Source organism: Erinaceus europaeus, chromosome 7 (genome assembly GCF_950295315.1).
Source record: "Erinaceus europaeus chromosome 7, mEriEur2.1, whole genome shotgun sequence".
Classification (NCBI taxonomy): domain Eukaryota; kingdom Metazoa; phylum Chordata; class Mammalia; order Eulipotyphla; family Erinaceidae; genus Erinaceus; species Erinaceus europaeus.
Genome location: NC_080168.1, coordinates 16,475,334 through 16,501,397, shown reverse-complemented (window position 1 = coordinate 16,501,397; position 26,064 = coordinate 16,475,334). Strand labels below are relative to the sequence as shown.

The window sequence follows — 26,064 nt, the reverse complement described above, 5'->3', positions numbered from 1 at the left end:
CCCCCTTCCAGAATGTTCCAGGTTGGCCAAATCTGGCCAAGTGGGGCTTTGTGCGGGTGTCACTAAAGTACACCCCCTGTTCTGCCATACTGCCCCCTTACCCCCCACCCCAGGAAATACTTCCAGAGGCCCAGTTTGGGAGCTAGGTGCCTGTCAGTCCCCTCCAGCCTGCTCCTTCCAAGGTGCTGGCCTAGACCTTGACCTGCACCCTGGGGGTCCCCCCCCCCAGCTTTTGCATAAACAAAGAGGAGGAGGTGAGGACCCGCTGGGCACCGCCCCCCCACCCCCACCCCCGCACCCCTGCCCCAGCCCCCAAACCCCCACGCCCTCGCGCCCGGACAGCCCCTGCCCGGGCCTTACCTTGGCCTGGCATTTCCGATGACAGGAGAAGCTGCAGACTGCGCGGAGGAGACACAGAAAGGAAGTTTTAGCCGCGAGGTATGAAATGGAAACTCCACCGAAATCTCCTCCCAGCCCCGCCCGCCAGCCGTGCAGGGGAGGGGGAGGGGTGTGGAGGAGGGAGACTGGGGGAGGAGGGGTCTAGCCCCCCGGGCCCGCAGGGCGGGAAGGCAAGATGCGAGCCCCTCCGGGTGGAGGGGAGGCAGAGAGATGGGAAGGGCGGGAGAGGACTCACTCCCACCGCTGGAAAGTCGCCTGGGGCAGAGGTGGCCCGACCCAGACCCCCTGCCAGCCACATCAGGGAATTAGGGGTGTGTGTGTGTGGGGGGGGTTCTCCTCTGACACAGGCAGGCGGCCAGCAGCCAGGGTCCCACACAGGCCCAATTCATGATCGTAGACCCAGGAACGCACGCGCGCGCGCACACACAGACACACACACACAGACACACACACACACACACACACACACACACACACGTGGGGCCCCAGGGCCCACCTCTAACTTGGAGACCTTCAGCGTTCAGGGGGACACGGCTGTGAGGAACAGAGGCTCAAACATCATGCATGTGAGTTGAGACACACACACAGGCTCACATACATTCACACACACACTCGGGGCTCGCCCCGCCCCTCTCACTACATGATGAGGAGCTGGGATCAGATTTCCTAAGGGGTTCCCTGCGCCTGGAATGTCCCAGCCCAGCCCGCCCCACCCCCAGGGCCCAGTGGGTGCAAGCCCTTGGCCTTGGGATTGGGGTTTAGGAGGTCTCTCCCTCTCTCTCTCTGGGGGTTCCCTGGACCTGCTGGTCCCCTGGGTTTGGGGGCACTGATTAGAGACTGGAGAGGGAGGGAGAGACATTAAACAGGACCACCCCCCCAATTCTAGGAGTTTCCCAAAGTGTAGCCAATCTCCTTCTGAACAAAAGGGGAAAATGAGGCACAGGTGAAGTCCCAGAACCACTAGAAGAGGCTCGAGGCTCCAGATCCCACCTCTCTCTCCCTCTCTATCCCTACCCCTCTCTCTGTCTCTCTCTCTTTCCCCCTCCCTCCCTCCCTCATTTTTTTTTTTTAATAGCCGACAGAATTATCACTTAGGCTCAGTGCTGGTGCTAGGAATCCACTGCTGCCAGTGGCCATTTTTCCTTTTATTTTTTTCTTTACTTTCTTTCTATTTTATTTGACAGAACAGAAAGCAATTGAGAAGGGAGGTAGGGGGAGGTAGCAAGGGGAGAAAGACACCGGCAGGAAGGATGACAGAGGACCTAGGAGGGGTTGTATTTTTATGTGGAAAACTGAGAAATGTTATTGCATGTACAAACTATTGCATTTACTGTCAAATGTAAAACATTAATCCCCAATAAAGAATTTTTTTAAAAAAACGGACACCGGCAGACCTGCTTCACCCCTTTGTGAAGCTTTCACCCTGCCGATGGGGAATGAAGGGCTTGAACCCGGGGCCTTGTGCTTGGTAACATATACACTCAACTGGGTGTGCCATGGCCACCCCCACCCTTTGGGCTCATGCCACACTGAGGTTTGTCTGTGAATCTGGGGGTGCAGGGAAAACTGGGTGGATTTGGGAGGTGACCTTGGTCATGGCTCCGGGTGGGGGGGTGTGTGGACAGTGAGTCAGGCTGAGCAAGGCTTTCCGGGGCCTGAAGCTCTGGGGCTGCCCCACCCCTGGACACACCAGGAGAGATGCGCCTGGCCACCCCAGGCCTAGGCTTCCATCCAGAATGCCTGCTGGGTCCCCTGTGTACTGGTCTCTCCTGGGAACCACCCTTCAGGCAGCTGGACCTTGTCCTTTCCTGGAGGAATCTAATCCCAGGCCACCAGCTTGGGGCCTGCAGCCATGGCTTTGGCAAGGGAAGAACTTTTTTCTGTCTGTCTGTCTGTATTGCTCACATGTTCACATCCATGCTCACAGATCTAGCAGAGGCTCTCTCTGCCCTGGAGTTTGTGTGTACCTCACTTCGTGGCCCCTGCTGCTCACTCTCAGCCACAACCTCCCACTATTCTTCTTTTTTAATACTGTACTTATTTCATTTTAATGAGCGAGAGATACAGAAAGAGAGAGATCAGAGCATTGCTCAGCTCTGGTTTATGAAGGTGCAGGGGATTGAACCTGGGGCCGTAGACCTTCCTGTATGAGTGTTTTACAGAACCATCATGCTGTCTCTCCAGCCCCCACACTATCTCATAAACAACCAAAAAGGCACCCCTGAGAATCTACACCAGGCCTCCCAGCCTGGACACAACAGCAGCCGGGACTCCAGGACTCTGTTTCCTCCAACAACCAACTCCATTCTTCTCGTAGCTCCCAGAATGCACCACGCTCTCCCCTACCTCAGGGTCTTTGCACTTGCTGTCTTTTGGCTGCTGAGACCATTCTGCCTCACACCCTCCTGCCCCAGCTTTCCCCCTCTTCACTGAAAGCATTCTTTTTTCAATTTTATATTTATTTGGGCAGGGGTAAATAGCATAATGGTTATGCAAAAAGACTCATGTCTGAGGCTCCAAAGTCCCAGGTTCAAACCCCCCCCCCCATCTCCCAGCACCAACAATAAGCCAGAGCTGAGCAGTCCTCTGGTAAAAAATAATAATAAATAAATTTCAAGATGCATTTATTTTGGATAGAATGAGAAATTGTGAATAGAAAGAAAAAGACACTTGTGGACCTGCTTCATCTCTCATGAAGCTTAACCCAACCCACCTCCACCACCACCACCACCCCCCACACACACACACAGGTAAGGACCGGGGGCTTGAACCTGGATCCTTGGACATGACAATAAGTGCACTCTACCAGGTGTGCCACCCCCTGGCCCTCCCACCCCACCGAAATCATTCTACTTCTGCAATCTGCTCAAAGCCAGCTCCTCCAAGAGACTCTCTCTGATGCTCTCCAGAAGAAAGCAGACTCCCGGGTGATTCCTTTTCTTGGCTGGACAGTCCCGCCTGGATGCCTGTTGAGCTCTTCTCCCTGCACACACGCCTCATCCCCAGCAGGGGGCGCAGGGCCTGGGTCCGGCCCTCGGAGCACCTGGGTTCCGGTAAGGCAAGTCCCGCCCCCAAGCAGCCCCTCCACCGAGCAGCCCAGCCGCTCAGCGCCTGCGGGCAGCTTGGCAGGTGTCGTACCCGCAGGGCCCAGCCTCACACCTGAGTGCACATGGCCCAAGTCGGGGCTCACTGCAGTGCTCCCTGGGCAGGTGGTCTCAGCGGGTGAGTCATCGTCTGGGGCCCCGGGGACAGGCCAGCCTGTCACACAGCAGGCACCTGCTCAGCCAGTGCCCTTGAGTGCTGAGCCTGCTGCGTGCAGGAATGCGGACAGCTCGTCCTTGACCCACAGGCCAGCCAGGGGCCGCCCCTCCCCCAGAAGTGACAGCCACGCGGCTCACTGAACTCAGGTGGCAGCTTCCAAGCGTGATCTCCCCAGCCCTCCCCACCATGGTTTTTAAAAATGCTCAAGATAATTTTTATTTATAATTAATAGTGGGTTACAGTATTGTAAGATTACAGCATATATATCTCCATACCACACCTACCATATGGTAATTTTTTTTAATTTGAGAGAAACTGAGGGGGCGAGATAGAAAGGGAGGGAGAGAGACAGACACCTGCAGACCAGCTTCATTGCTCATTACATGTTACCCCCAGCAGAGGGGGAGTAGGGGCTTGAACCCAAATCCTTGAAAATGATGACATGTACATTCACCTGGGTGTACCACTGCCCATCCTCCATGAACTTCCAGGTGCTTTCAGAAGCACCTGCCCTTACCCTCAGCCCAAAGAGGCCCTCCCATGCCCTCCAGAGAAGGTTGTCCCCTTTCTTGCTGTCCTCACTGGAAGCTGGAGTTTCTCACTCCACAGTTCAGGGACATGCCCCAGGAGTGACAGGGAGGGAAACTGAGGCAGCCAGTCTGACAGCTGACCCCTCCCACAATGAACAGGCTCAGTATGTGTGCTCAAAGGTGAGTTAGGGAAATGATGGTGTGTGACACCAAAGATCCCATGGTGGCTTCAGTCCTAGGGCCACAGGCTTTGGGGGAAGCTGGTCTCAGTGGCCAGGGACACTTGAGCAGCCATCCAGAGATGCACTAGGAGGGCGGCTGAGGTCTCCTGCCACCAGCCAAGGCCACCTTGGATAGGGGAGCCGGTCTTGTGGCAGCTGCTGATAGATTCAGAGAGGCCCAGAGACTAAAATTGCACCCACAGAAATTGCAGGTGTGTGCGTTTATTTGTTTTATTATTGCCAGGGTTAACACGAGGCTTGGTGTCAGCGTGCTACTAATCTACCACTCTTGGCAGCCTTTTTGTTTTTCTCTATTACTTTATACGATAGAGTGAAATTGAGAGGCAGAGGAAACAGAGAGGGAGAAAGAGGAAAGAGAGACACCTGTAGCTTGTGAAGCTTCCCCCTGTAGGTGGGGACAGGAGCACAAGTCCTTGCACATGGTAATGTGTGTGCTCAGCTGGGTGCACCACTGCCTGGCCCCCTTGTTCATTTCTGTTTGAAAATATTACACCCATAGCTGAGGAAGCTCAGAATGGTGGAGCACCAGCTTGCATACCCAAGGCCCCAGGTGTAATCCATGCACCACCTTATGTCAAAGCTGAGTTCTGGTCCTCTCTCCTGTCTGTCTCTGTCTCTCTCTCTGTCTCTCTCTCTGTCTCTCTCTCTCTCTCTCTCTCGATAAATAAAACTCTGCCCACACAGGATCCAGTTGGGGGTGACAGGAGTTCACATGGGTGCTGGATGCAGAGTGAGCTCAGTACACGGGCCAGCTGCTCCCAGCAGCGGTTAAATGCCTCAGCCTTTGTCCTGCTGTGGAAGCACCCCATATCTCCTCCCTTTGGGGGGGGGTGGTGGCATGTGGTGCTCTGGCCTTGACACCTGTCCCACTGCTGTGTCGCCTGAAGTGAGTCACTTGTCCTCTCTGGTCTCAGATTCCTGTTCAGGAAATAAATGTGCCCTTGTCTTCACTCGCTGGCTTGGCATTTAAAAACACAGAGACTGACTTTCTCAGCTGGAATGCCTAGGGCAGAGTAACCTTCTCTGGGTCACCCCCTCAACCTGCTGTCTCTCCCTTATTTGTCTGCCTAATCCCTGAAGGTGCTCACACTCAGACCCTGTATGCCATTGTCACTCACAGCTAGAACTGAAGTTATAGCCCTCTTAGAAGCAGCCCAGAAAAACCAAGGCTCCAGAGGACCCCAAGAACTTCATACCCCCGTTACAATCACTGCCCCGTACACACACACACACACACACACACACACACACACACACACACACACACTAGGGTCCAGCTAGCAGTGGCCTGACCAGGAGCTGAGAATGGGGAGGGGCGTTACCTGCACGGGGCATGAAGAGTGGGGAGAAGTTGTACCCCAAGACCAGCCCTGGCCAGCTCCTGCCTGGGGGGTGCCGCCCCCAGCTCTGTCCTGGGGTGACTTCCTGCCTCCTGGGAACACAGGAAACCGACATTGTTGGGATCTAAATGGCCTTTTCCTCCGGGGCTTGGGTGGGAAAATGAACACACAGTCTGGGTGTGACTGCACACCCAGCTGCAGAGACCCACCCACCAGTGCCCACCTGCCCCCAGGCCACTAGGTCTGCCCTGCTCTGCTTATGTCCGCAGCCTGGAGGTGTGTGGTGGGTCACACCTTGGCTAAGGCTTGGAGCCTGGGCATTCTTCAAACATTCTTCTGGATGTTTCACTGAAGGACTTTTCCGGGCTCGGGTGGACATTCAATGAGTAAGCTTTAGTTGGGGAGACAGCACAGTGGTTATGCAAACAGACTCTCATGACTGAGGCTCCAAGGTTCCACATTCAAGCCTATGCGTGACCAGAAGCCAGAGCTGAGCAGTGCTCTGGATTTTTTTTAAAAAATTCAAATAAGTAAATGAATTAGTGGGCTTTAAAGAACATGGTTCTAGGGGCCGGGCATGGCACATCTGGAAAAGTGCACGTGTTACAATGCACAAGGTAGCCAGGTTCAAGCCCCCAGTTCCATCTGCAGGAGGAAAGTTTCACAAGTGTTGAAGCAGTGCTGTAGGTGCCTCTCATTCTCTCTCCCTCTCTCTATGCCTCTCTTCCCTCTCAATTTCTCTCTGTTCCTTCCCAGAATAAATAAATAAGTAAATAAATAAATAAATAAATAAAGCACATGGCAGGCTGGTGTTGGGACTCGAAATGAAACTCTGCCCCAAGTCTCCAGCCTGTTGGCCTGTATGTAGAATTTAAACTTGCTGAGCCTCCAAAATCACATAAAACAATTTAAAAAATAGGAATCTGTTCACCCATCCATCCCTCCATTATTCACCCATCCATTATCCACACAGCCATGCATCCATCATCCAACCATCATCCACCCAGTCATCCATCCGTCCATCCATCCATCTATCCAGCCAGCCATCCTCCCTTCCTCCCTCCCATCTATCATCATCCATCCGTCCACACATTCTGTTAGGTGCGCTCTGGGAAGCCCTAATGACTACAGAGCACGTCGAATGTGGTCAGGGAAGCCATGCCACATGGCTACAGCTCAATCAAAAAGAGACCTGTAACATCCCAGCCAGTGGTCTTCCATGTTTTTACTTTTGCAGCCAGTCTCTTTGTTCTGGGCACTCCCATGGTCTCTCAGTGAATTCGTGTCATGTGTCAGGCTCTGTTCTTGGCACATCAGGGCTCTTATCTCACTTAGTCATCACAGGGAGGTGTGCTGTGTGTCCTATTTCAAAGGAGGCTCAAAGAGGGAAGCAATCTTCCTGATCTCACTGGGACAGGACAGAGTTGGGGTCTGAGGCAAACCTGCATTCTTGGTCCAGCTACCCACAGGTGAGGAAACTCAGGCCCCGGTGGTGAAGCATCTTATCGGAATCAATCACCTGTGAATGAATGGCAGGACCCGAAACAGAGCCTGGCCAGGGAGACAGCTCACTGGAAAAACACACCTACTTTGTCACAGACACGCCACGCCCCTGGTTCCAGCTTGTGCCCCACCACATGGGGGGTAAGCTTCAGTGTTGTAGTGTCTTTTCCTGTGTATATCTATCTCTCTGTCTCTCTGTCTGTCTACCCCCAAAAGGCAGCCTAGAGCAGTGAAGTAAGAGTGACAACATAAGCAGGAAGGGGAGAGAGAGGGCACTAACCCGGGCTCTTCTCCAGTCACTCCACTCATCTCTGTCCCCTTCACAGGGACCCTTTGTCCCTGATCCGGTCTAAAGCTGCACACAGAACCACAGGGCTCCCCGCTGAGACTGGAGACTGGGTTTAGCATTAACCTCATGGGGCACAGGAGGACACGGCTCAACCAAGCAGAAGGCTACTCACCGCCACAGATGACCTCCTTGTCTGTCTGTCTGTCATGACTGCATGTCCTCCAACCTTAGTTCCTTGCCTCCCTCATCATCTATGAGTCTCTCTAAACAAGGACTGAACCCCAGGTTCCTTGACTCTCTCCCCCTCCAGCCTGTCACATGGAATAGGGGAAGGCAGGAAGGTGGGCAGCAGGACATGTGGCCAAGCCACAGGGCAGGGCAGCAAGAGGGCACTGGTGGGGGAAAAGTGCCCCCGTCTCTCCAGACCTATGCAGGGAAGTGTCCCCTCAGCCCCCAGCCCCCAGCAGAAGTTCTTTAAGCACCTCAGCACCGTGCAGAGTGAATGCAGAGCCCTGCTATTGTACACAGCCCGCCCATCATCAGGTCATGTATCAGAACATGGACCTCTAGGCAGCAGCAGGGATACTGGGGGAGGCCCTGAGGACACAGAAAGCCCTTTTGGTGGCTTTTTTGAATCATCAGTAAGGCCTGGATCTCAGTCCACAAGCACTCTTTCAGGGAATAATACAACCATATCTGCTGGCCCTGGATGGATGGGTGGATGGATGGATGGATGGATGGATGGTGGGTGGGTGGATGATGGAAGTATGTGTGATGATGGATGAATGGTGGATGGCTAGATGGTGTTGGATGGATGCTGGGTGGATGGTGAATAGATGGCTGATGGATGGTGAGCATATGGATGAGTGATGGATAGATGGATAGTGAATGGAGAGATGAATGAATGAATGGTGGAAGTATGGGTGATGGTGGATAAATACCAGATGGATGAATGGGGGCTGGATGGGTGGGTGGTGGCTGGATAGTCAGGGGGATCTGTGTCACTCAAACCTGCTGCTGCCAAAGCCTGGCTGTGCCAGAGGGAGCCAGTGGGTGAGGGCATGTGGCCAGCAGGTGGCCAGGCTGGTCAGGCTGCTCTGCCTGTGTTGGTGAGAGGAAGGAAACCAGGATGGTACACCACAGGTGTCAGGACTGCATCAGGAGAGAGGAGGACATCTGCCTCTCCAGGGAACCTGGGCACCAGGCTGAGGAAGGGCTGAGACCCTCGGGCTCACTGGTGGGGAGATACAGGAGTGGACCGACTTCCTGAGCCAGGGGGACCTGGGTCGCCACACTCACCACGAAACCTTCTGCTCACCTGGGCCCATGCCCCAGGTCCTCAAACACCACACGGAGACCCTGTGACCGCAGAGCATTCATAGGGAGACATGTCCAGGGTCGTACAGTAAGTGGCCTGTCCCCAACCCAACTCAGTCTCCAACCCAACTTGGCCTCCCAGCAGATCTGCCTTGGGGGGAGGGTCACTGGGATGCGGGAGGACACACTGGGGATGAAGGAAGGAATTGGGAGGGAGGAGTTAAGCCAGGGGTTGAGCTGAGCAGGTGCCCAGTGCAGGCTAGGGCTCGGGAGTGAGGGTGTCCATAATAGGAAAACACACACACACACACACACACACACACACACACACACACACACACACACACACACGACTTCTACCCTGAGCCACTACTCAGCCCAGCCAAAAGTTTTAGGTGGAGAGTGACACCAGGTGGCCGATTTGAGGTATTGCAAAATCCCAGTTGGTCCCCAAAACTTAAAACTCAGGCCAACGGTCCCCACCCTTCCATTGAGGATAGTACACATCTGACCTTTGAAAAGAACAGGCCTGGTCTGAAATGTCACACATGCACACACACTCAATTCACCCCTCAAGAACCACCTGCATGGAACTGCCTATCCAGAAAGCTTGCCCTCCCCCCAAAAGCATACAGCCTGAAAACCCCACTCTGACCCTCTACGTGCCTTGGCAAGAGACTAGATTTCTCTCAGCCTCACTTCCCTTAGCTGTAAAACAGCACAGACCCAACATATTCTCTCTCTCTCTCTCTCTCTCTCTCTCTCTCTCTCTTTCCCTCTCCCCAACTCCCTCTCCTTCTCTCTCATTGCCCGAAAGCCTGTGTATGACCAGTCTCATACGCAGCACCTGGGAGCTGTCCCCTGGGCTCGGGTGCCCAGTGTCCCTACCCCACTAGGAGTTCAGCATGGAGGGAAGGAAGGAGGGGAGGGGAGAAGCAGGTGTGCAAGGCTGGGGTGAGGAAGAGCCCAGCCCATGTGGCTTGTCGGCTTCACCTGTCAGGTTCAGGAGCCAGGGAGGCTGGCTGCTTTGAGTGTGAGCTGGGGGGCAGAAAGCTAACAATGGCTGGGCCAGCCAGGCCTCATAGCCACTCAGAGGGGCTCATGCTCTACCTCAGGAGCAGGGAGGTTTGCCTGGGGCACTGGCTGCTTTAGATCTTCAGAGAGTCCCCTCTGGAAGGTGAAGGGGGAGTTGGCAGAGAGTAGCGAGCCAGGGGGTGAGAGGTGGATGGGCAGGGCTGCAGGCAGCCATCCAGGTGGGAGACGCCCAAGAGCTGGGGCTGTCTGCAGGAAAGCACAGGTGGATCCAGGTATCCTGGGGGTCAGGGGGGTGTCTGTGGGAGGTGTGGAGGTGAAGGGCAGGGCAGCATCAGGTGGGGTGCAGGGGGAGATTGTGGGTCACTGACACCAGGTATGGAGCTTCCTGTTGGTTTCACTGTGTGACCTGGGCCAAGATGCCCACTTCTCTGAGCACAGTGACATAGGGCCTGTCAAACAGCTCACCTGTATAGTGCGCTGCTTTGCCATGTGCATGGCCCAGGTTCGAAGCCAGCCCCCACTGCACTGAAGGAAGCTTCACGACTATGGTCTCTCTCTCTCTCTCTCTCTCTCTCCCTTCCTCCCTTCTTGGTTTCTCTCTTTCCTAGTAAAACAGTCAGCAGCTTGATTCTGACTCAAGGGCTCTTACTCTCAGTCCCAAGTTGCCACAAGAGGAGACATCTTTGCAGTAGTCCTGATGCCAGGCACACCCCACCCACACTGTATGCATACCCTCACCCCCATGCCAACCACACATCTGCATCCCACCACCCACGCACATGCCACCTGAGTGTCAGCCATGCCACCCCTACACACAGGGAGCTCCAACTGCCACTTCCAGACCACTCTCCCACCAGGGGATTCATCACCCAGAGGAGGCCTAGGCACACCTGGGCAGGACCCAGGACATCCACAAGTCCCCAGGTCAGCATGTCCCTGTGAGGGCACACCATCCTAAATGAGGACATTCCCCCACCCCACCGCCTCTCCTCAGCACTCACCTTTGCAAACACAGCCTTCTCTGGTGATGGCCTGACGGCAGATGCCACAAGACTTCACCTTCTTGAAGGTCTTCACCTTGAAGTGGTGTGTCTTGGGGGCCTCCAGATCCTCTGGCTGTGGAGGGAAAGGCACAGCGATCACACCTGGGCAGGATTGGGGTCCCAGGGAAGGAGCCAGTGGGGGTATGGAGGGAGGGGGACAAACAGGAGGGGCAGCGTGCAGACTAAGGAGAGGTCCTTCTGGTGCCAAAGGCTTGAGCCTGTTTCTGGAAGGAGGGGCCCAGGGACAGAGAATGTTGAGGTCCAGACACCCCAATTTAGGCACTGCACGTGCAGTCCAAGCGACACCTGGAGAGTACAAATGTTGGGGGGTTCACAGGCCCCTTCACCGTCCCTTAATCACTTTTCTTTTTGATTTGCCTTAGAACAGTGCACAGTATCTTTTTTAGACTTTACTGATTACTGATTGGCTAGAGACAGAGAGAAATGAGAGGGAATAGGGAGACTGAAGGGGAGAGAGAGAGAGACCAGCAGCACTGATTTTTCACTGTTTGTGAAGTTTTCCCCTGCTGGTGGGGACTAGGAGCTGAACCCAGGTCACTGCACCTCATGGTAGCCATTTTTTCCATTTTGAATGGACAGGACAGAGAGAAATTGAGAGAGGAGGGGAAAGTAGAGAAGGAAAGGCCAAGACAGATACCTGCAGACCTGCTTCATTGCTTGTAAAGCATCCCCCCTGCAGGGGGGGAGCTGGGGGCTCGAACCCAGATCCTTGTGCAGTCCTTGTACTCTGTACTCTGCATTTAACCCAGTGCGCCACCACCCGGCCTCTGAATTTTAACTTTTTAATCATTTTTTGTTATGATTTATTTCTGGGGTTTCATGCCTGTACCATTCCACCACTCCTAGAGGACTTTATTTTTTCCTTTTTTAGATAGAGGGGGAGAGACAGAGCGGGGGCCCTCAGAGAGGCATCCAAACTGAGGTCTTTCCTGAGTCACTACCCAATTGAGACAGCAGAGGGCGGCAGAGCACAGATCAGCTTGCCCAGTCCCAGGCACCTTCTCTCTCCTCTTCCTTCTCCCTCCTCCCCTTTTCCTCTGTTCTCCATCCTCCTCCCTCGCTCTCCCCCCCACCCCCCACACACAGACAAGCTAGGAAACCCTCAGAGATGCTGCAGTTCAGGGAGAAGCTGTGCCTGGCCCCTCCTTGTCCCTCCTCCCAAGCCCTGCAAGCATTATGTGTCTCACAAGCCCGAATGGATGGCCCGATGCCTATCTGAACACACAGGAGTGGTGAGTCCTAGGACAGAGGGAAAAGCAGACCGAGTGAGAAAGACAGACAGACAGACAGACAAGAGAAGGAGCAGGGCAGTGGTACACCCTGTTGAATGCACACATTACAGTGTACAAGGACCTGGGTTCAAGCTCCCAGTCCCCATCTGCAGGGGGGGAAGCTTCAGGAGTGGTGAAGCAATGCTGCAGGTGTCTCTCTCTCCCTCTCCATCTTCCCTTCTCCCCTCAATATCTCTCTGTCTCTATCTGAAATAAATAGAATAAGAAAGCCCAAAGAAAATAAGAGGGAGAGAGCAGAGGGTGGGGTAGAGACTAAAAGGCACAGAAGAAGGAGAGAAAGAGATACCAGAAGAGGGAGCAAGAGAGAGAGAAAGACAGTGAGAAAAGGAGAGCGAAAGCAAGGAAGATGGAGAGTGAAAGAGAGAGAGAGAGAGAGAGAGAGAGAGAGAGAGATACGGGGAAAAAGAAAATGAGTCAGCAGATAAAAAGAAGACCGAGATAATGACAGAGGCCAAGAATGGCAGATCAGAGAGAAACACAGAACGAAAGAGAAGGATGAGATAGAAGCGTGCAGAGGCTGAAAGGGGAACCAGAGTATCAGAGGGAGGGAGACAGGAAAAAAAAAGCCAGCTTAAAGGGGGTCCTGAAAGGCTAAATCTTGGGTCTGAGCCCAGAAACACAATAACAGTAGCGGCTTCAATGTGCCCACACTGATATAAGGGAATACAGTAGAGTTGGAATTCTCGAAGCACCTCCTCCAAAGGTACTTAAATACCAAAAAGAGAGGAGAATTTTAAAAAGCAAACTTGACTTTAATCACAGGATCACAGCTGATGTCCCTGGTGACAGAATAAGTGAAAGGGGTGTCTGTAGAGGAGACGGCCTGAGAAGTCACATCACTTTTGCAAATTCCTGCCAAAGAGGAGAGAGGCTGAATCTAATCAGTAGAAACCTCCAGTCGAAGCCAAGTGAGAGACGGTCTACCAATTAAGTGGCTTGTGACCTTCCAAAGTGAGAAGGTCAGGAAGTCAAGACAAGACAGAGTAACTGTGCCCATGGAAAAGGACTCAAGAGAGGTGAGAGCCTGAGGTGCTGGTTAACCCTGAACTGGGTTCCTGCCAGCCTCTCTCCAAGGACATACTTGGAAACTGGTCAGTCTCCTGTGGGCGGTATCAAGGTCATGTTCCTGATATTGGTGACTGTGTTGAGTTAAATAGGAGAAAGTTCTTGATGTTAGAAAGACATGGGAGTGTGTGTGCGCCTTACTGAGTGCACATGTCACCATGCTTAAGGACCTGGGTTCAAGCACACCCTCCCCGCCCCCAGTTACCACCTGCAAGAAGGATGCTTTGCAAGCCGTGAAGCAGTGCTCTGGGTGTCTCTCTGTCTCTCTCCATATTTCCCTGGCCTTTCACAATTTTTCTCAGTCCTATTAAATAAAGATAAGTGACATTTTAAAACCGGAAGATATTTATGACTGGTCTACAACTTGTTCTATAATAGCTCAGTGGGGAGTGTCTTTGTGCTGTATCTACAACCTTTCTGGAGTCTGATATTGTCTCAAAACTCAAGAGGCTGACAGATGTTGATGGCGGGGAGATGGGGGGGGGGGGAAGCAGAGACAAGTTCAAGGCAAGGCCACAAAGAAGAGTGAACAGTGGAAGAGCCCACAATAGGTGCCAGGAGCCCAGTAGTGCCCCCTGGTGGTTGGACTGGGTCACAGGAACCAGGCTGGGATACTCCATGAAGCTCAAGTGAGGTTCTTCTGTTCTGAGGGCTTGGTGCCACTGCTGCTCCTGCCTGTCCCACACTGGTGATGGGGCCAGAGTGGGGGATGGCTTCTGTCACACATATGCCAGGGAGTGAACTCAGCCCAAGGTCAACTGCAACCCAGATCCAGGAAGATGGGTGGAAGCAGTGAGGGAGCCTGGGAGTCCGGGGAAAGTGGGTGGAAACCCTAAAGTCCAAGTATCTTCAGCCTACTCTGCCCCCCCCACCAACCTGTCTCCCCTACACCAATAAGTCAGTCGGAGCCCCCCCTTCCATCCCGACATACCCCACAGTCTTCTAGCCATGCCCCAAATAGAGTCCTCCCTCCTGGAAAGTTCTTATTGTTGTTATTGATGTCATTGTTGTTGGATAGGACAGAGAGAAATGGAGAGAGGAGGGGAAGACAGAGAGGGGGAGAGAAGATAGACACCTGCAGACCTGCTTCACTGCCTGTGAAGCGAGTCCCCTGCAGCTGGGGAACCAGGGGCTCGAACCGGGATTCTTACGCCGGTCCTTGCGCTTTGCCCCACCTGTGCTTAACCCACTGTGCTACTGCCTGACTCCTTATATAAAATATTTTTTAAGAAAAGGAAATCCAGCTGAGAAAAAAAAAATCAGGTTCCAGACCCACTCACCCCTGCCACCCGCACTGAAGGAAGCTTTGGTGCTGTGGCCTCTTTCACTCTGTCTTCTCTATCCCTATCTAAATAAATACACTTAAAAACAAACAAACAAACAAACAAACAGGGGCTCAGGCAGTAGCATAGTGGGTTAAGCACACATGGCTCGAAGCACAAGGAATGGTGCAGGGATCCCTGTTCAAGGCCCCAGCTCTCCACCTGCAGGGGAGTCGCTTCACAGGTGGTAAAGCAGGTCTGCAGGTGTCTATCTTTCTCTCCCCCTCTCTGTCTTCCCCTCCTCTTTCAATTTCTCTCTGTCCTATCCAACAACAACAATAATAATATCAACAACAATGACGATAAACAAGGGCAACAAAGGGGGAAAAAAATAGCCTCCAGGAGCAGCGGATTCATAAAGCAGGCACTGAACCCCAGCAATAACCCTGGAGGCCAAAAAAATAAGGTTCCAGTGCCCACACTGCCCTCCACTAATGTCTGCAGGACAGAGTAGGTGCAGTGCCAGTCAGGCATGAGAGCTATTACCACAGTGGCCCCCATGCTTCTAGACCAGGAGCCCTGGGGACTCTTCAAAAGACCTTCTTTCAAGAGCCCAAACCCAGGAAGGGACAGCAGCCCAAAAGCCATTCTTCTAGCACCCACCCCCAGCCCAGAACCCTGGTCCTAGGCCAGCCGGCCAGCCCATCCGGCTTAGGGCTTTCCTGGCCCTGGGGACACTCTCCTCCCACCCCGGTTCAGCCCTGTCACCCGCCTGCCAACCAGTGTCCCAGAGGGAGGGGTGTGGCACCTCTGGCTGGACCAGCCTTGGCTGGAATCGATGGCCCTGGGCGGGAAAGGCTGATTGCTGGTCCCTCCCTGCCCCGGGAGGGGTGACGATGGGTAGGAGGCTGGCCCTTGAGCTCCTACACCTCCCCCAAACTCCCCAGCCCTGTGCCCCAACAAGGGGCTCAGCTCCTCATCAGACGGTGGAACTCTGCCACCTCCATTTCTACAGGCAGGACTCAAACTCCAACTGGGGGTGTAGGCCAGCTGTGGGACCCCATGGTCACCCCCAAAAGCCAGTTCCCCCAGCAGCACCTCACCCCCATATAAATGCTCAAGCTTCCCACCCCCGACTCCCCCATATCCCCTCTCCCTCAGCCAGCTAGTGGCTGGACCATGGGTGTCCTGGTGGAAAAATAAATCTGAGTCACCCAGTGCCTCCCCGCCCTCCACCCTTACCTCTGAGACACTCCCTTGGCCTCCTTGGCTCCTTGGCATGGCACTACCTGTGCTCTACCAGAGGCCCAGAGCCCTTGCAACAGTCTCCCAGAGGTCCCCAAAGCCAGGACCCCTCTCTGCATAGTTCTGTGGGAGCCACTGACCACCCCCCTCCTACTCACCCCCCAAACATTTTCCTGCCTTCCCATACATCCAGGCTAGAAGCTACACACTCTGCTTGGCACGAGAAGCAGCCCAGGCCCTAGGCCCCTGCTTCCCAGTGCTGCCCACACCTGCCTCCCAGCCTCTGCTCTGCTGTTCCCTCTGCCCAGAAGGAAGGGAAGCTTCTAGGCCTCCCAGTAGGCCACATACAAGCCCCCTTCCCTGCCTCCACCATGTGAGGGGACTCTGCCCACTCGCTGTGTCCCTGCTGCCTTCTGCCTTTTCTCCTGCCAGATGATCTCTGGGGGATCGTGGAGGCAAAAATTCCACTAGGCATCCAGACTTTTTTTCCAGTTAGAGGGAGAGAGAGAGAGAGAGAGAGAGGCAAAGAGAGGAGAGATGCTGCAGCATCACTGCCCTGAAAGAGAAGCTTCTATTGTGCATGATCCTCTGAGGAGGTGCCCCAAACCAGGGGCTCAAACCCAGGTCTTTAAACATTATAGTCATTATAGTGCACTGCTTTGCCATGTGCGGGACCCAGGTTTGACCTACTGCACTGAAGGAAGCTTCAGTATTGTGGTACTTCCCTTTCACTCTATCTGCCTCCAACAAAACAAAAAACAAACAAACAAACATTATGGTAAAGCATGCGCTCTCTGGAGTGAGCTCTCTTAGCCACAGTGCAGTGCTGGGGAGAAGGACAAACAACGTCCCTTCCCCTTGTGCCACCAGCTGCTGGCATGTGCTCTCTGTCTGCCTATCGCCCACACAGTGATGGCCTAACTGTCTCTCTCAGGGGAGAGATGTGACATCAGCCCAATGCTACTATCTAAAATCACATTCTCATCTTTGTTCCAAGAACCTCTGCTGTGACTGGGAGTATGGACCGACCAGTCAACGCCCATGTTCAGCGGGGAAGCAATTACAGAAGCCAGACCTTCTACCTTCTGCAACCCACAATGACCTTGGGTCCATGCTCCCAGAGGGATAGAGAATGGGAAAGCTACTGGGGAGGGGGTGGGATATGGAGATTGGGTGGTGGGAATTGTGTGGAATTGTACCCCTCCTACCCTATGGTTTTGTTAATTAATCCTTTCTTAAATAAAAAAAAAAAAAAAAAGAAACTTCCTTGCCAGTTATCTTTCCTTCTCTTCCTTTACTTCTCTCTTCCTATGTGGAAAAAAAAAAAAAGAACCTCTGCTGTGCAGGCCTTTATGACCTTGAGTTTAAATAAACTCAGTCAGGGTTGAGGGCTGTCAGTCTCCTGCTATTTAAATCAGTGGGCGTGACCAGTGACGAAGGGGACCTGGCAGCCTGGAGGCAAAAATATTAAAATTTTTTTTTTAAATATTCCTTTCTTTATTTTAACCAGAAGAACACTGCTCAGCTCTGGCTGATAGAGGTACAGGGGTACAGGGGATTGAAGCTGGGACCTCAGAGCCTCAGGCAGAAAAGTCTTTTATAGAACCAGCATGCTATCTCCCCAGCCCTAACACCCACCTTATTATAATCATTTGCCTAACAGCTGCAAGTTTCCAGAAAAAAAAAAAAAAAAAAGTCCTGAGCTGGGGGAGGTGGCTCAGTGAGGAGAGCTCCCACCTTCCATCTCCCCTTCCTCCCTTCCTTTCTTTTTTCCAATTTCAGTACCACTTCATTGAGGAAAACGTGAACTTAGAGGATTTCTGTTGGCACAAGGGCACATTTCCCAAAGAGCACATCTCGAATGCATGAAACCAGGCATTCAATCCTCAGCACCACAGATGATGAAGTGGTTCTGCGCTCACTCTCTTGTTCGTTTTCTCTCTCTCTCTTTCTCTCTCTGCCTTCCCTTCTCCTTCCTTTCTGCCTCTCTCTCTCTCTCTCTTCCTTCATTTCTTTATTCTTCTCTCCCCCTTCCTTCCTTCCACTCTTCCTCTCTCTCCCTTCCTTCCTTTCATTAATTTTTAATGAAATAAAGAACCTTGATTTTTATTTATTGATTATTTTAAAGCACCAGGGTCTCGTGTGGGCACAGACCCACTGCTCCTGAGCCAACTTCCTCACTCATTTTGTTTAAGCAGATAAAGGGAGGGAGGAGGGGGCAGGCACACATCGCCCCTCCACCATCCATGGAGCCCCCCCCCCCGTGCTGTCCATGGTGCTCCCATGTGGCGCTGGGCTTGAACCTGAGCCCCCACATATGAGAAGACATGTGCTTTACTGGGCAAGCCATCTCCCAACCCGAAATGACTCTTTAGCAAAAAAGAAAAATACCTAAAATACCTAAAGTACCTAAAATAGACCTACTAGCTTTTTCCAAAACAGAGACCTCCAAATTTTCATCTGAAATATTCATGTCTTTAGGTTCATGATTAGTCAACAATTTGTTCTGCTTTATATCTTAACTCTCAGCTACCAGGTTCCAGATGCTACCATGATGCCAACTGGAGTTCCCTGGGCAAATGACCCCACCATGTGTGTCCTGGAGCCCTGCCTCCCAGACCCCCGCCCCACTAGGGAAAAAGAGAGACAGGCTGGGAGTATGGATCGACCAATACAACAAAAAGGGGACCGGGTGGTAGTGCACTAGGTTAAGCGCACGTAGCATGAAGTGCAAGGACCACATAAGGATCCCGGTTTGAGCCCCCAGCTCCCCACCTGTGTGGGGGGGTGTCACTTCACAAGTGATGAAGCAGGTCTGCAGGTGTCTCTCTCTCCTTCCTTTCTCTGTCTTCCCTCCTCTCTCAATTTCTCTGTGTCCTATCCACCAACAATAATAACAACAGCAACAAAAATGGAAAAAATGGCCTCCAGGAGCAGTGGATTCATAGTGTAGGCACCGAGCCCCCAGCAGTAACCCTGGAGGCAAAAAAAAAAAGAAAGAAAAAAAGAAAAAGAAAAATATACAGCAAATAGAGGCTGGGTGGCAGCACACTTGGTTGAGTACATACAATGCACAAAGACCTGGGTTCAAGCCCCCAGCCCCCACCTGCAGGAAAGTGAAGCAGTGCTGCAAGTGTCTCTTACCCACTCTATTTCCTCTCCCCCTCTCAATTTCTCTCTTCCCTATCAAATCAGCAAAAATTAAAAATATATTTTAAAAATTAAAACAAATAAAATTTCTGTAAAACCAATAAAGAGACCTTAAAACAAAGAAGTGCAGCCTAACAGCCGTAGGTAGATGAAGGAACAGGGGCACAGAGAGGTTAGGGGACTCACACAGGGTCACACAGCTCCCTAGCAGTGGGGCCCTGGATCAAACCCAGGCACCTCATTCTCAGCCTGCAGGAAAGCCATGCAATTGTGCCTCCAACATCGTTTTGCAAAACTTAACACAAAGAGCCCTCCCTCCCTTTCAGATCCCAACCTGTTTCTCACAGTCCAGCCTCAAAACCAAGCCTGTGATCAGCCTGGCACTTGCAGACAAAAGTCAAGAGAGAGCAAGTTAAGGGCTTAGATCCACTCAGGAGGAATGTGGGGACTCAGTTGGGGGGCAGTGTACATGACAGGCTGAATTCTGAGAAGGACCCAGCTCCAGAGAAGAGGATGCTCCTGCTCGGTAGTCCGCAGCTAGACATGGCCTTCTGGGAGGTCCAGGGGGTGGGGTGACTGGCCCAGGGAACACGTGACCTGCACTGGCCTCCTGCCCAGCTTGTAGATCCTCGGCTCCACCCTCTCCATCCCTTCCTGGCCCTGAAGAACTGAGGTAAGAAGTGAGCCTCTCGGGAAGGGAGAGCCTGCAGCTCTAACTCCAGGGCTACAGCACCCCAAAGTCAGGGTTCCCAGGCGTGTGTGTGTGTGTGTGTGTGTGTGTGTGTGTGTGTGTGTGTGTGTTTTGGATAGAGGCAGGGAGAAATTGAGAAGGAAAGGAAGATGGAGAAAGGATGACAGTCCGGGAGGCGGCACAGTGGATAAAGCACTGGACTCTCAAGCATGAGGTCCTGAGTTCAACTCCTGGCAGTACAGGTACCTGAGTGATGTCTGGTTCTTTCTCTCTCTCCTCCTATCTTTGTCATTAATAAGTAAATAAAATCTTTAAAAAAAAAAAAAGAGTAAAGACAAGAATGGGAGGGACAGAGAGACACCTAAGCACTGTTTCACCACCCTGCAGGGGCTTCAACCTGGGTCCTTGCACTGCACAAGGTAGCACATGCTTAACTAGGCGTGCCACCACCCAGACCCCTTCATTCTTTTCTCAATGCACCACAATCAAGTTTTGCATATCTGCAGTTGCATCCCTGAGCTAATAAAGTGATTTTTCCTCCTTCAGCTGGTGAAAACTGTGCACTGGGGGGTATCTATTGCTTCCTGGAAGGAACACCTGTAGCAATCCCCATTCTGGAATGTGTGCAAGCTCAAGACCTGTGCCTCAGTTTACCTCCCTAACACCAAAGATTCAGTCACTGCCTGGGCCTGGAATAATTAGGCAGAGTCAGAGAGGAGTCTCACAGGTGGAGGTCCCATCCCACACATCCACCCCAGGTAGATCTGCCTGCCCACATCAGGTCTGGGGTGATGTGAGGGGGGAACCCGGGGGGAGCATTTACTGAGCACCTACTATGTGCTGGCACCTGGCCTTCTGAAAGTGCTTGTCCCAAAGAATAATCAGCCTCCCCACTTTGGGGAACAGAACATAGACTTGCCGAGGAAGCTGGTCCACCCACCTGGTCAGTGACGAAAGTGTCTCTAGCTACCAGCCATCACGCAGAAGCAGCCCCTGGGCAAGAGGGTCTCTCCCAACACAGCACCTCCTTTCCACAGCTGTCCTTCCACTCCCCACCCTGCCCAACTTACCCAGGAGGAGAAGGGCAGCTGGGGCAACTGCCTCGGGGGAAAAAATAACCCCAGCATGACCAGAGCTGTGCACTCTGACCAGTCCACACTCCCCAAGAACCCCGTCCACCCTGGGGAAGGGCATCCAGCAGGGGGGAGGACCCCTGTGCCCTGCCCATTGCCCCTCAAAGAGGTCCCTGCTGTGCAGGAGGGGGCAGGGATGGGGACACTAGGAGAGATGCAGGATAAGGAGGGAGGGAAGGTGGCAACCTCCACAGGGCCTCCGTGCCCATTTCTCTGCTTTCACTAGATCCACATCAACCCCCGGGAGAAGTTGAGGCTCTCAGAGTGAGGCACCCACCCCTAGTCCTGTCTCTACAGCTCCATTCTCAGCATGACACCCAGGCCACCCAGAGCCCCAGGGAGGGCACCTGCAGACATGAACTTGGCCCTGGTCTCACTGGACAATGTCAACACCAGCCCACAGGCTGGCCCTGCATCCTCTGTGCTCTGGGCTCCCCTGCATCAATCACCCAGATCTGTGCCCACCTCTGGAGCCCCCAATCCACTCCAAGCCTCTCTCTGCCCAGCCCCCGAGTCTGATGTCATCAGGCCTGGAGGAACCCCCCCCCCAAACCCCCTACCCTAGGACTGGCCACAGCATCCAAAGTGACAGGAGAGGTACTTCTGTATTCTGGGCTGACAACCCCTCCCCCAAACCCCTCTCACTCTCTCCCTCACCCTCCTGACCCCATGCATGCCTTTCCCAACCAGCCGTCCATGGAGGGGCCCTCTGAGGAAGGGGGTCCCCAGACGCCCTCCCCACCAGCTGCAAGCACTCAGTCCTCTCCTGTACCCCACCCCCTCCTCAGCCACCTCTGCCTCTGGTTTGCCTGAAGATTTTCAACCCTTCCCCTTCCCTGTGACCCCAACACAGGCCTTCTTGGATTTGGAGGCAAGAATGGAAAGAAGGCCCCAAGTGGGGAAGGTGGGGTTGGGGGGCTCTGAAGGAAGGGATGGTATCTGGTGAGAGCTGGAACAGATCTGGGAGGAGAAAAATGATGGCAGCAGAACAGAACCCTCCCCAGTCCGGCTCTGCCAGATCTCATCCTCCAGCTGTGTCCCCCACCCCAGCCGCTCCCCCCCCAACCCTTCTGCAGAGTGAGGGGTTTCCCCCCCAGTGTGGGGAAAACATCTTCCTTGGGTGATGGAGAGAGGGGTGTGCTGATTGTTAGAACTTGGCCGGGGTCCCGCCGGAGAGGAAAGGCTTAGACTGTGAGTCTGTCTACTCAATGGGTCTGTCCTTCTGCCCCATCAGAAGCAGGAAGTGCCCCTCCACTGCCAACAACCCCCAACCCCAGAGTCCCAGCCTGAGGCTAAGGTGGAAGGAAACCCCCCTAGTACCCATGCCAGACCTACCCAGAGCATGCAGGACAGACAGATCCACGTCATCTTCAGGGGTCCTGGCCTGGGACCACGCCTGGGGTGTGCAGATGCTCCCTCCCAACTCTCAGCTCCTCAAAGCAGACAGAAAGGAGCTCGAGTCTGTTGCTGCCGCTGAGCTCAACCAGCCTCTGCTGGGCCTCCAGCTCCCCCCTCTTCCCCTTCCCCCTCCTCCTCCCCCACATCCCGGCCTCCTCCCTCCTCCCAAGCCCCACGGGTGGCTGGGGGGAGCCCAAACCCCCCTGATTTGTAGGGAAGAAAAGAGAGACAGGGCAAAGGGACAGCTACTGAGACAACCCCCCAAAATCACACCTTCTTCCATCCTGCACCCTCTACCCCCAGACACCCCCAGCTTTCTCATATGACTGATCCCCTGATTGCTGGAGGCCAGAGACAGACTGCACACCCCCAGGGCTCCCTGCACACCCCCTCATTCTAGGGACCACACTGCCGGGCACCCATCCCGTGACAAACAGTGACACTAGACACACCAGGCTCACAAGTTTGGGGACTGGTCCTGCCCACTCCCCACCCCGGGGGGGGTTCATGCCAATTTTCTTCCCCACTTTTTTTTCTTTCCTTTTTCTCCTTTATTTCTTTCTTTCTTTCTTTCTTTCTTTCTTTCTCGTCCCCAAACATCTGGCCCAACCCTTCCTGCCCCAAGCCAGGCTCCCGCGAGAGTCTGTTTTTCTTGCCTGGACCCCGGGCCAACATTTGGTTTGCATTTTCTCCACTTCCTCCTCCTCTGCCGCCTCCTCTGCTGCCTCCCGGCCCCCTGCCCCAGGCCCAGTCCTCACCTCCCACGGTCTCACCTCCTGTCCCCACTGGACAACCCCCTGCCAGCCTGCCCCACCCCTTTGTCCCCACAGGGGCAACAACTAGGGTGTAGAGGGTGAGCAGAAGAGGACTGCAGGGAAATCTTGGGGTTCTCAGGTAGTTCAACAAAGTCTGCCCCAAGCTCTCACTGTCTCTGTCCTCTCCTCTCCCCAGCCCCAACCCCCCCCCCATCTCGTCCCCCCAACATCTTCCTCTTGGAGCCCAGTAAGGGTGGGTGGGGCTTGGTGAATCACCAGCTTTGCTTTCTGGAGCCTTCCAGGGCAGGGAGAGAGAGAGTTGGAGAGAGAGGGGATCCGCCCCACCCCTCTGCTGCCCCAGGACACTGGCCCAGCTCACTGGAACACACCAAATGTTCAGGACAGGGCTCCACCCAGAGGAGGCACTCAGAAAACCCAACCCTGCACCCAGTAACTTGCTGAGACAGTCGAGACTGTGCACGCAGACAAGTGTGCTGTGTGCCCCATGCTGGGGCCCAGTGTAGGAAGGTCGCCTGTCCCCTGCAGCTCACCCAAGTATGACCCAGACACGCACTGTGCAAGCCCAGGTTCAGACTCTACAACTGGCCCTCTTCTTGGGGGGCCTGTGCAGTCAGGTGTGCTGGCTCTCAGCCTGCTGTCCAGCCCAGACATTTACCCAGGCAACTCCAGGAGGAGAAGGCAAGTAGAAGAGATGGGCCAGAAATCTGGGAAGAGGTTGCCATGTGCAGGTGTGCAGGCTGTGCACTGCATAACGGGCTGGCACCGCTATTTAGTGATTTGGATCAGTCACGGGGAGGACATGGAAGGAAGCAAGGGGTCTAACATTGGTCCTTCCTGGAGCAGGCCCCCAAGTCATGAGTCTGTTCTGGGGAGGAGGGTGGTGGCTCATCCAGTAAAGCACACACATTACCATACATGGGGACCTGCAGTGGGGGAAGCTTCATGAGCTATGGAGCAGGGCTGAGGGCATCTCTCCATCTCTCTCCCTCTCTCTCTCCCCTCCTCCCTCAATGTCTAGCTCTATCCAAAATAACCAAGTAAACTATAAAATCAAATGGAAGAATCGAATGGTGGCCCACCCAGTGAAGTGCACAAATTACATTGCACAAGGACCCAGGTTCAAGCTCCCGTTCCCTGCAGGGGAGATATTCATAACAAAGGAAACAGGTCCGCAGGTGTGTGTCTCTCTCTCTCCCTCTCTATCTCCTCCTACCCTCTCAATTTCTCTCTGTCCTATCAAAGAAAAAAAAAATTTTTTAAGGGGGAAAACTGGCTGCCAGAGCAGTGGATTTGTAGTGCTGGCACTGAGTTTTAGCAATAACTGATGGCAATACAAATATAACAGTAAAATTAAAGATTAGAATAAATAAAAAATAAAAAGGGAGAAAGAGTAACTGAGAACATTGAGTCATACAGGCAGCAAGTCCCAGTGATAACCCTGGTGGCAGGAAGAGACAGAGAGCAAGAGGGAGAGAAAGAGTGAGGGGGGAGACTTCTGTTCTGGTCAGTGAGAAAGGGGGAGAAATTAGGGAACTTTCTCCATACCCCCAAGTCCTTCTTTCAGAGCTATGGGACTGCAGAAGGTCATGTCACTGGCCTGTACGTTCTTTGAGAATGAAGCCAGTTGTCATTCTTGGGATCTACTCATAGGTGAGCCGAGCCAGCACTGGGATGGGCCAGTACCCCACATGCAGATGCACCCCAAACCTCTGCCCCCACCCAGATGCTGGTGGGGTCTCTCTGAGTGTCTTCTGAGCCTGCGCCCATCCCTGCCAGCTCCCAACTAAGCCCTGCCCACTCCCCACCCCCTCCCAGCAACTGTCTTTGGCATTCTGAGAAATCACCTTGCAGCTTCCCAGAAACTCCAGGGACAGGGACAGGAGGCCGAGTCACCGAGTCACCGCAGCACTTGTCTGGCCTCCCCCACAGCCCCGGGGAAGAGAGGAGAGGTCTGCAAACTGCAGCAGAGAACCCTAGTGCAGGGGGACCCCTGGGAGGCACTTTCTCCCAGAGTCCCCATTCCTCTTTCCTAAGCGCTCCCCCAGGGCCTCTCCTTTCTCAGGTGGTACTCTGTGGGAGTCCTTCCTGCTCCCCAGATACTGCCTCCATCCCCTATGCTGAGCCCTGCCACCTGAGCTACCCACGGTCCACCCTTTATTGCATGCTGTCCTGCCCATCAGACACATGCAGGGACAGTTCCTGGGGTGAGGGCACTGGCACAGAGAATGAGTCAGTCTCTGGGTGCACACTTGGGTCCTAACATTTCCTGAGGGCTGGCTCTGCCCTTCCTGACTCAGCCAGCTCTTCTGCTCGGGCCCCCTTGGTAAAGCCCTGGCACACCTGGGCACACACCTGTGCCTCTCCACCAGCCGTCCCTCCACTTGCTATCAGGGGCCCCATCCAAAGCTGGGCTCATCCTGGGCAAACCAGCCTGGAACAACATCTTCAGGCTGAGCAGGTCAGCCAGAGGGCTTTCTGCACTGACTCCCCCCCCCCCATTCCCAGGAACCTGGGGACCTAACTCTCCGACCCACTCCATATCTGCAGCTTGACGTCACAGGTCTGCTGGAATTCCACTCTGCTGTCTGCATGCAGGGCTGCCTAGCTCAAACCCCAGGCTGCACAGCCACAGCTGGAGACACACCAGAGGGCTCTCGGGGCTCCAGACTGGTGGGGGCCAGGGTGGTGCAGTGAGAGGGGGCAGGAGTGAAGCAGAGGGGGTCTCAGTTTCCTCACAGACAGAGGACCAAGCTGAGGGCCTCGAGGTCCCTTCCTGCTCCTTTGTGTGGTGACACAGGTGTCCCAGGCCTTGCCCAGCCCCTCTGTCATCCTCTGATCCCCACCATCAAGCCTTCTTCCTTGTGGGGGGGATGGATGGAAGGATGGATGAATGGATGGATGAGTACAAGGATGGAAGGATGAGTGCAGGAATGGATGGATGGATGGATGGATGGATGGATGGATGGATGGAAAGATTGGTGCAGGAATGGATGAATGGATGAATGGATGGATGGATGGATGGATGGATGGATGGATGGATGGGTGCAGGAATGGATGGATGTATGAATGAGG

General features: G+C 53.8%; 1 protein-coding gene across 7 annotated transcripts in view; it reads right to left on the bottom strand.

Moving 5' to 3' along the window:
• Positions 1-26,064, bottom strand: part of TNS1 (tensin 1) — a 254,731-nt gene that overhangs the window by 193,264 nt on the left and 35,403 nt on the right. For all 7 annotated transcript variants that reach the window (XM_060193921.1, XM_060193925.1, XM_060193927.1 and 4 more), the window contains 2 exons: positions 10,918-11,032; positions 361-398 (listed from right to left, as the gene is read on the bottom strand). The gene's annotated coding sequence lies outside the window, so the exon portion shown is untranslated. Of the gene's footprint in view, positions 1-360; positions 399-10,917; positions 11,033-26,064 lie in introns of those variants that run through there.